General features: G+C 37.6%; 1 pseudogene; it reads right to left on the reverse strand.

The window, feature by feature from the left end:
* Positions 1-8,130: 8,130 nt before the first annotated feature.
* The window catches only part of LOC105178817 (ubiquitin C-terminal hydrolase 13-like), a 157,711-nt pseudogene continuing 148,202 nt past the window's right edge, over positions 8,131-17,639 (reverse strand).

Below are 17,639 nucleotides of genomic sequence, written 5' to 3' on the forward strand. Positions count from 1 at the left end.
TCTATCTCATTCAATTTTTTTTCAATTTTTGTCCATACTAATGGGAGCCAAAGTCCAAATTAAAGAAGAAGCATGTGTGAGGAATATGTTTTTCTTCGGCAACATTTACAAACTCTGGTGATTGAAAGACCAGAATTGAAAAAGTTTTACAAGTTTACATGACATATTTGCTACACTGGAAAAAGAAATGACTAAATCGTCATAATGCAAAGGATACAGGATGAAAAATTCATTTAAGCTAAATAAAGTATAAAGAAAGGATTTGCCATTACAGAAATTGCAGGTTGTAAACACCGTTCAACGTAAATAGTAAGCACAACAAACACACGGTGCCACAGATGAATGCTTAATACATTCATCAAGATAATATCACATTCATAAAGATTGCTAAATGGTTTGCAAAACCGCCAATCCAATTGGCTTTCTGGTCACCATTTCTAACATGTTAGTCAAGGATTCTGAATGATGTTTGCACTTATTTCGCAAAGAAGGGCCATTGGAAGAGAGAGTTCTAAGCTCCTCTCCAATGAATGTAAAATCTTTAATTGAGTATTAACATAATTACCATTCTACTCTTGGTATTGGTTACCAATGAATTCATAATCTGCGGATGGTTTTTAGGTGGTGATGAGGAGTAGAAAAGGCGAAACAAGAAGGTCCTAAGATTTAACGATAGCAGGGCTATTGCTGCAAAGACTAAGGACTCAATTAGTCTTAGTGGTAATCATGTTAGGATAGTGTTTCCGTAACCTAGAATGATCGAAAAAGTATTTTCAATTATTGTTTGACAATTTTGATACATGTTTTGATCAATAGAGTCTTTTATTTGACATTAATGGGATTCATATCTGCTAGGTAAACTATAAAATACTATCTCATAATTGAATTATGCATACTAAAATAAAGAATAAAATGATAATCAAAAGCGAGACTTACAGTTCTGGCTGGACAATCTCTTCTAGTCGAGCATGAGAAAGAGTGCTGGATTCAAAGAGTACTAGAAATAGGCGACTTGGATCCATTAGCTTTGAAAACCTTTTCTGAGAAGGAGAAAGACTGCAAAAGCTCTTTCGTGGGACAAAATGAGCTAACCAATTAGACGTTCGATTGGATTTAATGTGGACATCTGTAAGTCACGAAAATACACAAAATTCATATGGGGTTCACAAATCTATTTCTGTTTGATCAGGTTCAATGAATTAGACTCAGAGTGGTGAACCATATTGATTACCTTTAGATTGGATCGAGAGGGTGTGCATTTAGTGGTAGTTCTTAAATATCGAGAATGAGAATGTGACTCTCACTAGGTGAAGTTCTTCTTGAAAGCACCACGGTTGACAGGTCTCTAGTAAGGAAGAAATTGGACATTATTTGATTGGTGTTTCACGAAAACAAGTTGCCCTTATTGTATGATGAAACTGTCGTCCTACAAAGAACTTGAGTTAATGGGATATCCCATACGCTTCAAGGAAATAGTGGGAGTAGGTTTTTATAAGACTTCTAAAAAATTCATTCGTAATACTATCTCTAACTGTTCATATCCCATTCCTTGTTTGTCTAAGAAATTGGATTACAATCCAATAGGACATAAGGAGGAAGGATGTGGGACATCTGTTAGAACCAATATTTTGGAGCCTAAGGATTCACTATGAAGTTCAAACTAGGTTTAAGACTTCAATAACTGGAATATTCGGCATATCAAAGGATCATACTAGGTATGATTTGATAAAATGAGCCTAAGATCAGTTAGAGTTGGATTGAGTTCCAATGTGTTTAGTCTGTAAACGTCTTACTCATTTAGAATGAGGTTAAGATGTTTGGGAAATACTAAGGCATTAATAAAATTGTTCACGACATACTCCATAAAAGGAATTAGATTCCTATATTAGGGATGGGCTGTTCAAGTTGCAGTCATGTTTGACTGATGAGAAAGCTTAAGTTATTGAAGACTCAGTTGCGTCTAACGAATCAGAAAGCTCAGGTGTCTAGGATATCCCTTACGTCTTTGTCGTAGTAGCACGAAAGTATTAGTTCAGTGTGTAGGACCTGATGTTGTGTATGCTTTGGGCATGCCACAAAATATATTAGAAATACACCAATGTGGCAATAGATAGTTGTCAAGAGTAGTCTTTGATACGTGAATAGAGATTAAAGAAGTATTTCTAACACACAATTTTCTGGAGAGTTGATTCTGGAAAGGTAAAGGGATGTCATCTTCCAGATTCATATGAACAGTGGATAAGTCCTCAAAGTAATAGAATATTCGAACTTGATGGTGAGCGTGATTGCTTGGAAGGATTTCAAGCAGATGTCCCATCTGAATGTTGGACGACTTCAATAGGCCGGTCTTGAAAAGTGGTTCGGATAAAAAAAACACATCCATTGGATAGATGTGATGCCTAGCAAGGCCGAGCCGATTATAGAGTTGGAAGCGAACGACAAGGCTAGGGCGAGAGCCTTACGGGCCCGAGATTTGATCACAAGATCTAAAATTATAGCCTTATGATGCAGGCTTGCCATGCCATATCTCATATGGCATTTGGGGCACTATGTTAGATAGCGCCATGTTAAGCAATTTGGCCGCCGACTTAAGAGTGTGACCCCAGAAGGAGGGATCAATTTTGTAAAACTCATTATGGATTGAACCATGTCCAACAGGGTTCGATTCCTCCTTTCAGCCACGCCATTAAGTTGTGGCATTCCAGGGCGTGTCCATTGAGAGAGAATTCCATTCTCCTGTAAGCAATCATTGAATTCACCACTTAAATACTCTCCACCTCGGTCTGACCGAAGGGTTTTAATTTTACGGCCAGTTTGATTCTCAACTTCAAGTCTGTACTGTTTGAACATTCCAAAGGCCTCAGACTTGTACCTTATTAGGGAAATATAACCATACCGTGAGTAATCATCAGTTTATTCAGTACGAGTATCCTCCTCTAGCCGGAGTATTTAATGGTCCACAGACGTCCATATGGATCAAATTCAAAAGACCGTTGGCAAGTGCACTTTTTCCAACAAAAGGCTTATTGGTCATTTTGCTTTCCGGACAGGATTCGAAAGTTGGTAGGTTGTCCAAATCGTCTACCTCTAGAATTTTTTAGTCTACCAACTTTCTCATCCTATCCTTTGAGATATGGTCTAGCCTTGCATGTCAGAACTGTGCGTTTTCATGATTATTTAATTTTCCCTTATGTTGGGCAGTCATAATTCAATTGGACTGCTGGAGAATATAATGACCATTGACTAATGTATCAACCAGATGAGGGTTATTATTAATCATCAAGTAAAAACTATTTTCATTGATTGTAAATTTATAACCAGCATTGTCTAAAGCATGAATGGAAATAATATTCTTGATCATGCTCGGTAATAATAACAGTCTTTTATGTCTATCCAAATATGATCACTAATAACTAAGTTGAGAGATCCCATGGCTTCCGCAGCGACGACCTTCGCATCGCCTAGCCTTAAAATTATCTCGTCCTTACCTAATCTCCTGCTTCTTGCTAGCACCTGCAAGTTATTGTAGATGTGAGCTCCAAAGTCGGTATCCAATACCCAAGAAGCAGAATTATTTATCATCTTCACTTCAATAACATACCTAGGTTGGAGAGGAGTTGGGGGCACTCTCTGTTCTAGTGCCCCTTTTCTTAGAAATGCATGCAAACATCATTTGCCTACGACCATCGAGAATCGCCAACCTTCCCTTTCCCTTTGCCTATTCCCATGAGAGGAATAGGGGCGCTCGGAGATCTAACAATGATGGAATGAGTGACTGAAAGCCAATTAGATTGGCAGTTTTTAGAACCATTCAAGCAATTTTTAATTAAGCAATATTGTCCCGACGAATATGGTAAGTATTCCTCTTCAGCACATGTATCTATTGTGCTTACCAAATTACGTCAAGCACTGATTTGAAGTCACAATAGATGCCCAAAGACCACTTTAACAATCGTGCAGCAGTTGGACTGCGCATTGGATGGTGGTGATGAAACCAACTACCAAGGGTTAGGTTTGAAATGTTCCAAGTCAAGGATCTCGAGATTGGGCATTAAGAGCCCTACTGAGACTTGCATTAATCGCATTGATGACTGCCGTATTTCATCGGTGATAGACATGAGATGTCTACGCAATCTTAGTGGGACGATTGGCTAGGGGATCATCATATGAAAACCTTGGAAGTTTGGCCGGTATAACTTGAATCCCTTGGTCCAATAGTATGGGAGTAGTCCTTAGATTTGAGGAATCACGAAAGTCACGTGCATACGATGAGTATATCTTGGGTCTGTGCGAGAGGTGATCGTGTCTCAAACATGATCATCATAAGACTTGTCTATTGCAGTCAAAGTTTGTAGTGAGAACGGTGCGTTCCAAGTCTAGCTGAAAGGTGAACCTAAAGAGTCACACAGAAATCACCGAGAAGGCACGAGGAACTAATTCCTTAAGTAATTGGATTACTTATAAATAAGAGTGATCCATTGGATGGATAAGCCCAAGAATAAATTAATAGGATTCATTTATGCTGGGCTTGTCTTTATTATTTAATAAATTGAACTTATAATATAATAGAGGCTTATTGAGCTTATATATTTAATTGAATTAAATATATGATGGATTTAATTAAGTGGGCTTTAGTTAAATTAAATTTAAATAAAATTATTTGGCCTTGTATTTTAATTAATTAAAATCGACCCCAACCCCTTAATTAAATTGGTGGAAATGATTAAAAGAGGAAATTATTAACTAACAAATTCACTTTTGGAAAGTGCCATATTAGTCATCCTTTATCTCGAATAAAGAATTATATTATCTTATGGATGGTTAAACGAACCTAGATAAATTTTTATGCATCCATACAAGATATATATATATGTATTAGTTATTTGGAATAATTAATAAAATAATACATAATACACAAAATAATATCCTACACCCTAACTCCACATTTCGGCCGCCCCTCTTGTATACACACTTGGGGTGTATTTTTTTCCCTAATTTTCTTCGAGCAAAGAGGATTGAGAGATCCCAAATTTCAATTTGGTGTGGACGCAACTTTAGAGGGCTTCTATGCTGAAGCCTTGCGTCAACGGGTCAAATGAAGAAGATTCGAAATAAATCAAATCAAAAAATAATTCTTGATTTACGATTTATACGTCTCTCATTTTTAATTCAGTCATAGCCCCATTTATTTTATTGTTATATTTGCATAACTACATCATTGGCCCAGGAACTCCAAGGGTACACCTCTTGAAGTTATAGTTTTATTACGTTTCATTTCAATTTTCATAATTTTATATTACCCCGCTTCTGCTTGCCTGTTCACAGGCCGATCCACTCGCATTATCAGAGCCCGGTTTGATGTCGGTGCTATAGTTTTTTGTGAATAAGCATGATAATATGTTTTTATTGTGTTTGAAGCATGATCTATTTTTGCTTATTCTTGAATAATTGTATGAGAAAATTAATTTGTTTAATTTTTGTGGCTGCTGGGCTGCCGTCGCTGCTGACGGCCGACGGCTGGGCCAGTTTTCACCTTTTTCTAGAAAATTGGATTTTTAATTGTTGCACATTTTCTGAAAAACATTAATTTTTGCTGATTTAGTTTTCGAGAAAATTGGATTTTTTTTAAAACTAAATTGCTTCAGTTAATTTGGTTTATTTGTGTGCATTGGATGCACGAGACTTAATTAATTAATTTGGTTGATTTGCGTGCATTAGATGCACGATGTTTAGTTGAATAATTTTGTTTATTTACGTGCATTGGATGCATGAGACTTAATTAATTAATTTGATTTATTTGCGTGAATTGGATGCATGAGGCTTAATCATCCATTTGAGTTGCAAATTTTAAACTTATTGATTTCTCTATATAATTGTTCGTCGTGATATTGGATATCGCGATATTTTTTGGGATGTTTATTTTCTTTTCTAGCATGATTAATTATTATTATGTGCTAGAATGAATGTGAATGGATGATCACGGAGGCCTAGACCGCTTGTTGGCTGGGCCCACGTGCCCTTTTGATTTTATTTTCTCCTCCCTCCTCGTTTTTAGCCTTGAAATAATAAGACATGTTATCTCCCTCCTAACATACTCCCCTGGACTTCTGATTGGAATTTCTTTTTAAATTTTAATGAGAGTAGTATAGGACTTTTTGGTGAGATTTCTTTTTATTTTAAGCAAGCCTATGGAGAAGAAGGTCCATGGAGAAGAAGATCCACGGAGGAGGATGCCCATGGAGAAGACAGGACATGGAGATACCACAAGGCTCATCTATATGTTGATGGTGTAATAGCATAGGGCTATCCTAGATTGACCATAGACTCACTACTGGCTCAGTGAGTCACAGAGGTTGGGATTGTGATCATCCAACAGGGGTATACTAGGTTTCATTACAAGCGATGCATTTATTTAATGCTTTCGATATTTGATATTTATGAATGTAATGTTTTAAAAATAAAAAATTGACAACGCCAACAAATAATATTGTGGAACATAATAACTTTCAAATAAAACAATCTAACATATACACGTTAATAGAGAGATGCCTCATAAATATATTAAAAAATTAGGGAACAAAGAATTAAACATGAAAACTTAACATTAAGTGAAAATTTTGGAAAATAACTTAGACCGTGCCGGTGCTCTAATTTTCAAGTTCGCAATCTTCTTCTACTCCTTCACATGGGATATCCTAAAAACTGGCGAAACACCGCCGCCGGCCATCACCTGACGATTGTGATACGGAATTGTGTTGTGGATAGCTGGCACTGCATCTGGAGGTGGATGTGATTTTTTAATAATGTTTATGTTGGAACTTTCATACATGCTGGATATATTCCTGACCAATCTTTGTGTTGCAACTTTCTAGAAGTGGATGAGATTCTTAAACCATATTTCTCTTGGAATTTTCTTATTGTGGCTTCTTCAAGACTGGCCTGGAGAAGTGGGAAATTCTGATAATTGCAGCGGCGTAGCTGCAGAATTTATGGTGTAAGTAGAAGACATGGTCGAGAAGAGGCGGCGAAGCAGTAGGCAAAAAGGTGTGTAGAGCTACAAAATATGTGCCGTATGTTTGGTTCTATATTTAGAGTGTTTTGTTTTATTTTGGGAGATAAAGAGACAAAAATAAAGATAAATAAGTATGTGCTGGAAATAGTATGTAAGTTTGGATTTATATTTTAATATAACTTAAATAGTGTAAAATAGGCGTTGTAAGTTTGGTTTTGTATCTTGGAAGGAAAAATTCAGTAGTTATTATCAAATCATGTCTCTTTTATATTAATTTATAATTAGGATTAGTTACATTTTAGTATCAGAACAATGGTTGTTTTACACTTTGACATCTAAACTTTTTGGGTCAACTTACCATTTCAACTTTATGAAATTTTGCAGTTTGTAATTTATAACTATTTCTCAACCATTTGTTTTGTAAAAAACAAAATCCTAGGAAATGCACATGTGATACTTAAAGGTTATATAATGTGATATTGTTTACATATGAACAGTCTGTAATATTTTTTCCGTAGAAAGATCAATTCAATGACGATCATATATGACAAAGTGTAAATTTCACAAAGTTGAGATGGTAATTGACACAAAAAATAAGTTTCGGAGGCAAAGTGTAAAAATGCACATAGTTCATATGGTAAAATGTAATTTACCCTTATAATTATATATATTCTTTTACTTGTAGGTGGATTGAACTATATACATTATTGTATATATACTTTTGTATGAAAAATCATACTGAATTTATGTTTTATTTAAAAAATAATAAATATATATTTAATAAATAATTTTATGCACATTGGTAACGGGCTAAGAATTTATTTTGACGTTCTATTCGAATTACTAAATTTAAATAGACTAATTCAATAATATATTTGATGAATTTATTTAAATAATTTAATATTATAAAGTTTTTTATGAATTAGTAAAAACACACAACCACACAACTATGTTTTAACTGACATAGTTTTTTAATAAAATAGTATATATTTAAATTAATTGTAGCATGTTTATAAATAGAATGGATCTAAATTCATTACACCATATCTATAAATATGTATAAATTTAAATAGAATAGCAATAAATTGTACCATACTATAGAAGTTAACAAATACATTTCTCACTCTGTGTTTGTTTGCTAGATTAGAGAGTTCCAACAAAGAATGCAGAGAGTGAGAAGAACTCCGATTTCTAACCCAAATTGGGTTGCAGGAGACCCAAGAAATCGCTCAGTAGTGGTCGTAACTTCCACCGAAAATTCGTTGAAGACGGGTGAAACTGCCACCACCACAACAAGAAAACCCAGCAAATCAACCACCACCTTGATTTTTGCCATAGCTGCGGTGCTTACAATCGTGATTTGAAGCTCCAGAATCAACTTCTGCACAAAGAAGGGCTTCTCAAGGTAACATATTTTCGGTTGAGCACGTTTCCCCACCATCTCCGGCAGAACGAGGTGGTGCACAAAATGTGGGCGATGGCAGTTTGAAACCTGGCGGCAAATGACAACGAACGGTGGGAGCAGTGATGGTGGGAGAAAAACGTGAGAATGTACTTAAATGAATTTTGTATATGATGTTCAGAAATAAGGCAAAATCCAAAACAAAACAAAATACACACAGTCCAGGTGAATTAAATCGACCCAAACATGTGGCCTATTTTGGTTTATCTCGTTGATGGGCCGAAAATGAATAAAAGTGGTGTGATATTAATGTAATCTTATTTATTATAACCACCTACTCAATAAAAAAAAAAATTTTTTTTGATGGGATGGACTCTCCAAACACTCTCTGTTCTCTCACACACAGTACCAAACCTTCATAAACACACACTACAACTCTCCTCCACGGTGAACTTAACGACGAATGGGAGGACACCAGCGAATCTATTGCCGAGTGTGCGGATCATCGAGGAGAGGATGCTATCGATTTCTTGGATGTGTCTTAAACTGCACATGGAAAAAATAGTACCGACCAGGGAAGCAGCGACAATGGCCTCTCTATTGCTTCACCAGCGCGGCTAGCGGATGAGATTCATGCCTTCTTCAATATTGTAGAATTTTTGAATTTGGCGCACAAGATTGTTGATGATGGCGATGTTGTTTCTCTTACGGTGCGGGAAACTCTAAAACAGAAGTGGCAAGCGCGGTTTTTCCCTCTCCATCCACTCTGTGTTTTCCCAACCGAAGGGAATCCGCTGGTGTGAGTTTTTCGATGGGCGCGATGGAATTCCTCCGTCTTCGAGAATCAGGCGGATTTGGGTTCTGAAATTTCGCCTGAACCTGTTCTCGCAATTGTTGCACTGAAGGAGATGACATGTGCGACTCCTGCTACTGTTGTTGGTCCGTCGCCGCAGAATATGGTTACAGTAGTAGATATGGAGCAGACGAGGAAGGTGGCGCCCACCAGCGCAAACCCTAGATGCGCAATAGTTTTTGGGCGCGTCTGTTGCTGAATCAGCACCGGCGATGATGGAGGCTGGGTGTTGGGGATGTCTCAACCGTCTGGAAAGTCGTCGGCTTTGGAGAAGGAGATAGAACACGCGACGGCGGTGATCTTGCCGGCGACGAATAGTGTTGCGATTTCTGCTACAGCCTCGCAGTCGTAGTAGATTGATGGGTTCAGGCTACCTCAAACGTCTGGAAAACGACCGACAATGGAGGAGGGGATAGGTCATGTGCACAGGCGATAGTGCCTAGCTGGGCGGCGATGAACGACGTTGGAATTTCTGTTGCAGAATCTATGTTTCTGCAACTTGCCCGACCGTCTATTTCTGCTCCAGTGACAGTTTCAACTCCGGCGACTGAAACTGATTGGACTTTAGGTGTACACATGCACAATCCGACAGTGGCTAATATCTCATCCGGTAATACGAGTTTGTTTGTTGGAAATATTCCCCTACGTACTAGTTTTGAAATCCCAATTTGTGATGATCAAATTGCTTTTGCATTTAATAATTCCTCGCGGAAAACTTTGTCGTATGTTGCACCGGTAATGCAAAATGTTGCACCGGTAATTCCTCGCGGAAAACAGTGGCTAATATTACCGACGTTGGAATCGATTCGTGATGCGTGTCGTTGGTGGAAGGCAACAGTAGTAGGGAATTTTTTTGGCAAACGCCGGTACTTCCATCACCTAAAAGACTATGTGACTTCTATTTGGCCTTCATTGAGGGAGGTAATTGCCACGATGAATGGGTTATTTTTCTTCTAATTTACAACGGTTATGGATCTGTAAGATGTAATAGAAGGTGGGTCATGGCTATACCAGGGGCAACCGATCGTGCTCCAGAAATGACAACCAGGAATGGTAATATGTATGCTCAAACACACACAAGTCCCAGTGTGGATCAGATTGAGATACCTACCGGTTGAGCTTTGGACAAAGGAGGGATTAAGCACAATGGCTAGTGGAGTAGGGAAGCCACTGTATCCAGATGCTATTACGAGAGCATGCACGAGACTGAGTATCACTCGTGTATGCGTTATGCTCAATATTAGTTTGAAATTGCCTAAACACATCATCATTATGACCCCGGACAAGGATAGAGGGGAATCGCCATGCAAAGTGGACGTGGAGTACGATTGGCTCCCCCCAAATGTAATAGTTGTATGAGCTTGGGACATTTATCTAAGGAATGCTTGTTGAACAAAGGTGCAAAGTCTTTAAAACCCCCTGTAGAGATCTATGTTCCTAAAGTCAATGCCTCTATCCCCCAGGTTGATAAGGATAGCATTACACAGACGCCTCCTGTGAGGTCAGATCCAATAACGGGTCCTTCTAGCACCCAGCCCATTGGGGAATCGGTTGATGCTTCCTTGCAACTGTCAGTTGCTCGTGAGCCTCCCAGCGAGCAAATAAGCACGGAGGGAAGAAATAAGGGTAAGGAAGTAGTCATATTCAATTCCTTTGATGCATTAAACTTCATTGATGATGCAAAAGCATCTACGAGGGGTCCTAATATCAGTAGCCCCATTACTGGTGACCCATGTTGAATGATGCATTCTGGAACATTCGTCGCTTGAACAAGAGGGACCACTTGCTAGCTTTGAAGGACCTAGTAGTTGAGTTCAGGTTACATTTTGTTGACCTCTTGGAAACCCAGGTACGTGTGAATAATGTATTTCGTATATACGCTGTTATTTTATTTCAGTGGAAATGGTTTGTTGGCAATGAGACTACTGGGAATCATATATGGATTGCATGGCATGATATTTCATTGATTTTAATGTGCTTATACGTGCATGCAATGAACTGATGATTTCATTGATTTCATGATCTGGGATCCCAGTTTATACACTATCGTGTGATTGTACGTGCATGCAATGAACCGATGCTTATTATAGTTATTTATGGTGCTAATGAAGTTATTAATTGACATGAGTTATGGGAATCTTTAAATATGTTGGGTAATCAGTCGATGGATGAGCCGTGGTTAGTGGGGGTGACTATAATGCGGTACGTGATCTCAGTGAGGTTTGTGGCACCTCTGGAGACATAAGGATGGTCATGGAGAAATTTAACGCGTGTATTCAGTCAATTGCTTTGCTTTCACTTTCCATGCAGGGTGAATGGTATACATGACATAGTTGCAGCACGACTTCGCGTAGTCTATGGAAGTGACTAGACCCGATGCTTATTAATGATACATAGCTCACACGATTCCCCACATTGTCCTACACGAGTCTCTTGCCCCGAACTTCGGACCACTCGCCGCTTGTATTGAATCGGGATAGACAGATGCAACTTAGAGGTATGTTTAGATTTGATAACTACCTTACTCTATCACCGAATTTTATTCCTAGTGTGCAGAATGTTTGGGAACATGCTATTGTAGGTGTGCCTATGTATGTTGTTGCACGGAAGCTGAAGACTTTAAAGCCTGTCTTCAGGCAGCAGAGGAGAAATAAGGGTTACATTTCATGCAATGTTCAACTAGCAAAATGTTTTCTTGAGACAGCCCAAACATTACTCAGTATGGATCGACAAGACGAACTATTACTCTAACTGAAACACTACTTTCGGATGGTATACACCAAGGCAGTGAAGCTCGAGCAAATCATGCTACAACAACTGGAAAGATGCGGTGGATGAAAGGAGGGGACCAATGCTCGAAAGTCTTTTTTCGCAAAATAGCCCAAAGAAGAACTGCTCGAAGGATCTTACAGATCAATGACGAGCAAGGGAACACCTATACAAAGCCAGGAGGGTTTATTCATGAGTTTATCTCCTTTTACCTGGTTCTATTAGGAGGGGTATGAAGACAACAAGCAATCAATATTTGGTACTTGAGACCGTGGACGAGACATGTGTTGACTGAGGAGGACACCCAACTTCTCCACAAACCAGTTACAGCCGATGAAGTCAAGCAGGCCATTTTTGACATCACAAACGACAAGGCACCGGGACCTGACAGTTATACGTTCGTGTTTTACAAAACAACCTGGTCGATTGTGGGAACAGAAGTCACGTCAGCTATTCTGGACTTCTTTGCATCAGGTAGGATGCTAAAGCAAATCAACACCACGCTTCTAGCATTAATCCCTAAGGTACACTCCCCTATGATGGTCACAAATTTTCGCTCTATTTCTTGCTGTAATGTCCTCTATAAGATCATTGCTAAAATTCTTATTCAGGGATTGAGTTTGACTTTGGATAAATTGGTAAGCCCTTATCAGGCGGCTTTTGTTCTGGGTCGCAGTATAGGCGACAATACTATGTTAGCACAGGAACTCTTTACAGGATACAATCAAGCACGACTTCCCCCACAATGTGTGCTTAAAGTGGACATTCGGAAAGCCTATGACAAGGTAGAATTGGATTTCCTTCTAGTAGTTCTGCACCTATTTGGGTTCCCTGCACAGTTCATTTGATGGGTGGAGGAGTGTATCACATCACCCTCATTCTCGGTTGGTCTTAATGGCAAACCACATGGTTTCTTCGCAGGGTTACGAGGGTTACGATAGGAATATTCGTTGTCACCATACCTATTTGTCTTCGCAGGGTGGTTACGATAGGGAGATGTATGTAAGCCAACTGCAGAGGGAGGATAGGGCTTAAGAAACATCACTATTCTTAACCGTGCCTTAATGAGTAAGAAATTATGTGATGTGATTCATTGTGAAAGAACATCCATATGGGTGGAGTGGTTGTACCATGGGCGCTTGCATGATAGGTCCATTTGGACAATTTCTGAGCATGGAGGTTCGTGGGGTTGGAGAAAACTCCTTCGCCTATGTACCGATATTCGACCATTGGTGGATTACCAAGTGGGTGATGGAGCTACCTTCTATTTGTGGCAGGACCCCTGGCACCCCCTCAGACCACTTATTCAAAGGCTTCTACGTGGCCCACATCTCACTGGTCTTGGACTCTCGGAGAAACTTAATTGGGTCATTATGGGTAGGCATTGGCACTAGCCCTCATCACGGACATGTTTGGAGATTGTACAGAATTTGCATCGCTATATCGTATATTACACCCGGCGGGACCCAAGGTAGGCTGGATTTCACTACCCTCGGGCTCCCTGATGATCCCTAGACATACATTCATAATATGGCTCGCTATATTAGGGAAACTATCCACGGCAGATAAACCGTGGTTGTCTTATCTTGCCACCTGTGTTCATTGTGATGAAGGCGCAATAGAAACATATACACACTTATTTTTCTGATGTTTTTATGCTAGACGATGCCTCGTAGCTGTGAGACAGGATGTTCGATTCACATGGCCGAACTGAGACTAGGCATTAGACGTGGAGTGGGCTACTAGGAAGTGGAGAGGAAAACATATCATCAATTTATCCTACCGTGCACTACTCGCTTGATGTGTCTATCATATCTGGAGAGAGCGGAAGTTGCGCCGCTTTGAGTATGTGGATCGACAACCGAGCACCATCGCTTCCATCATAGTGGACGACGTTGGACAGAGAATCATTAGTGCTAATTTATCACACTCTGTTAGTACTTCTGCATTATATAGACTATGGCGTATCGCATGACCTGTCATGGGAGAAACCTATATTTGACTATTATACTGTAAGCATGTACCTTTTTATTAAAGAAACTTACATTTACCCAAAAAATAAATAAATAAATAAACTTACACAAAAACCCTTACTGTATATATCTCTTTCAATAAATCTAATTCCTCAGACTTAACATTTTATAAAAACACACATATATCACACAAGCTAAATGAACATTTATATTGACATTAAATCTCAGGGGATAAGGTAATTATCCATTTTAATTTGTTACTTTGTCCTTTCACATGTTCTTATACATAAGAAAATTTTAGTCCTACTAACCTTAAAATATGACACCACAATGTCCTATTAGCCTAGCATAAAATATTGTCATGTAATGTTATATTGATTAAACCACCACAATTTTCTAACGCTATTGAAGGCTTCTAAACATAGTGATAGAACTGCACAATGGTAAAACTAAAACAATATAATAAACAAAAATTACTGCAGAATAGCAGAAACAATTTAAATAGCTCTTCAATCTATCTCTTTATCTATCTATCTATCTATCTATATGCATTTCTATATATTCAATTAAAAAAATAGACAATCTCCCAACAGTAATGTACATGAAGCCAAGTATAATTAACAATTACAAGTACTATATACAATTCATACAACGAATATAGAATACGATCCTCACTGTCCATTCTAAAACAGTTGATTGGTCATCCACGACACAAATCTAGAACACCCACAATAAACTGTTGGATTACATATGAATCGACATGAAACCCTACAGCAAGAGAAGCTTTCCAATGTATGTACAAATATGTATATTGCACTCTCAACTTTGACAAATGTTTTATGGGTGAATGCAATTCACCCCCTGTAATATTGAAAATGAGTACATTATCCCCTATGAAAAAAATATAGCAATTTACCCCTATATTTTTTCGAATGAAGCAATTTAAAAACATAAGGAGGTAAATTGTTGTATTTTAAAAATTACAGGGAGGTAAATCGCTATTTTTTTTTAGCAAAAACCACCTAGAGGTGGGGGGAGCTTTTCGGAGTCCCTAGTCCTTCTACATTAAAATGCACAAAATAGTTACAGCAGGGAGAGTTACCTCCCTAGAATTTCTAACAAAGCCGTAACAAGGAGTACTACTCCCTTACAGATAGAGCAATATTAAACAAGGAGTGCTACTCCCTTACAACAAAAGACAGAAATAGTTGTACTAGAAAAATTATAGCGAGTCAAATCGCTATTTGTTTTTTCATAAAGGGATAATTTACTCATTTGCGATAGCACAAGGGGTTGTTTGCATTTTCCCCTATGTTTTACTTATGATTTTTCAAGATCTGGCTATGTAAGGACCCCACTGGCGGCCACACTCCTAATTGTATATCCTCAAAGGTTTGTTATGTGAGGTGCGATACTAGAAAGAAGAGGTCATTGCAGACCTTAGTTAAAACTATTCTTATAGAAAACACAAAAATATCACTGCAACTGCAGATATAAAACAAATATATGTCATGAATTCGTGAAGTCAGTACGTTGCATGCCTTATCTTTGTTTTTAGAGAAACTAAGGTACGTCTTGTGTTCTATGGCATACCATATTACATTTTCTTTTTACACGTAAGGGTCAGGACTCATAACATAGCAATCAACTTATTTATTCAGTAGATAGCTAAAAGGACATGTAGCATGAAATGAAATTTTTAAATAATATTTGGTTCAATTTTGATTCATCTCCGAGATGGGCCAAAATATGGACCATATTTACCTTAATTTGTTTTCAAAGTTTTGGTGGTGTTTTGAGATGTTTTGAAATAGTGACTCATTTATTTATTGTGAAAATAAGTCTACACTAATTATAGGCCCCTACAACTAAAAAAATTAGATGCATACTCATACATATATATAAAAGAGACATGATTTGAAAATGAACAGTAGTTTTTGTCTCCAACTAAACAACACCAAACATACCATACTTATTTTATATTATCTCCAAAAACAAATCCAAACATACACACTATCTCTAACAAATACTTATTTATTTTTGTTTTTCTCTCTCTATCTCCACAAAAGACATCAAAACAAGTTAAAAGTGAAACCAAACATAGTGTTAGGTTTTCTGCAAAACTTTAGGCAAGATTATCAACATCAAGTAACAAATCAAATTTATTAAAAAAAATGAAAACAAAATAAGGTATAGATTACCTGATTTGTTGCAGGAGCCTTGTAGGGGTATTGTTAACGTGTTCCAGTCGAAGATATTGCTCCCAAGAAACACAAATATTGCTTCTCTGAAGATTCAAAACATATTATGAAATTTAAGCGCATCTATATATAAATATTGTCACAGAGTGCGTCTGTGTGAGAGAGTGAGTGAGACCTTGAAATGGTCGAACAAAGTATCTGAGTCCTCCAAGTATTCTGCTTGACTATGGGACACAAAACCAAATCTCCACTGCATAAAATCGAGAAGATTCAAGCAGAAAGTAGACGTTGTAGCATGCCTAACCACATAAGCATCATACCATCATTTTCATTTAAAGTGATTGTAACAATTAGGCTCGGGTTGTAATACGTTTGAAAATTCCTCATCTTGTACTTGCAACTTGTTCTGCACACGAACTTTGATATGAGACAAAGTTTCACCATCATTGATCATCAACAAAAATGGCTCACCAAGAGTTTTAATTCACCGCCAGAATCAAAATGAATATATAAGAATTAAAAGTAAGAAAATGAAAAAGATGCACTTATAGTTGAATTAGAGAGGTAGAACGAGTACAAATATCTGAGGAAAACTATGAAGTAATGAACCGAAAATACTACCGTCTGGTTTTGAGCATCCTCATGCATGAAGTGACACACTTAAATCAAACATTTACTTGGGCCAAGAAATTTCTCTTCCTCTGGAATCTGCAATGAGAAATTATAAAAGTGGAGAAATTGCTGATATTAAAAATGAACATATGGGGAAGCCAATTTTAAAGGAAAAAGTGTCGTATCCTATCAAAGACACAGTACTAACATGGAAAGAAATTAGCAAGATATTTTTTGTTATGTGTATCACCTGAAAAATGCAAGCATTTATATACATAGACACACATATGTATAGAGATAGAAACATACCTCCTCCGCTCGTAAAGTCGAGCGATTGTCATTTATTGTTGCGATCTTATCACTATTAGGATATATCTGTAGGAACTTGGAGTTTCAACAACTTAAAAAAATAAGAATAGAAGGCTAGACATAAGGAATTTCTAACATCCATTTGGAAACACAATATACAATTTACTAAGTGAAGACGACTTGGGCAAAATACAAAAACCTAGCAAGTACTGAGACTCAACTTCCAAGTCAGAGTGCATATCTCCAGCACGTGCAATTTGTGTGCAGTCAACCCATACAAGATTTTTCATAGTAAAATAAATTGAATTTAACTATTTAAGTTGGATTATTAAGTAAAAGTTTAGAAGAATATTATTTTGATATTAATATTACGAAACTAATGACTGAAACAAAAAGAAGATGGAATAATTCAGGACCTTATAGATCTTGTGCGATAATACTTCGAGCAACCTGAGCTCTACATTTGGATGAGAAAGTTTCACTTGTTTAACGTAAACATTGCAACAGT

The sequence above is a fragment of the Sesamum indicum genome, linkage group LG13 (genome assembly GCF_026168435.1).
Source record: "Sesamum indicum cultivar Baizhima isolate 11 linkage group LG13, ASM2616843v1, whole genome shotgun sequence".
In the NCBI taxonomy this organism is placed as follows: Eukaryota; Viridiplantae; Streptophyta; class Magnoliopsida; order Lamiales; family Pedaliaceae; genus Sesamum; species Sesamum indicum.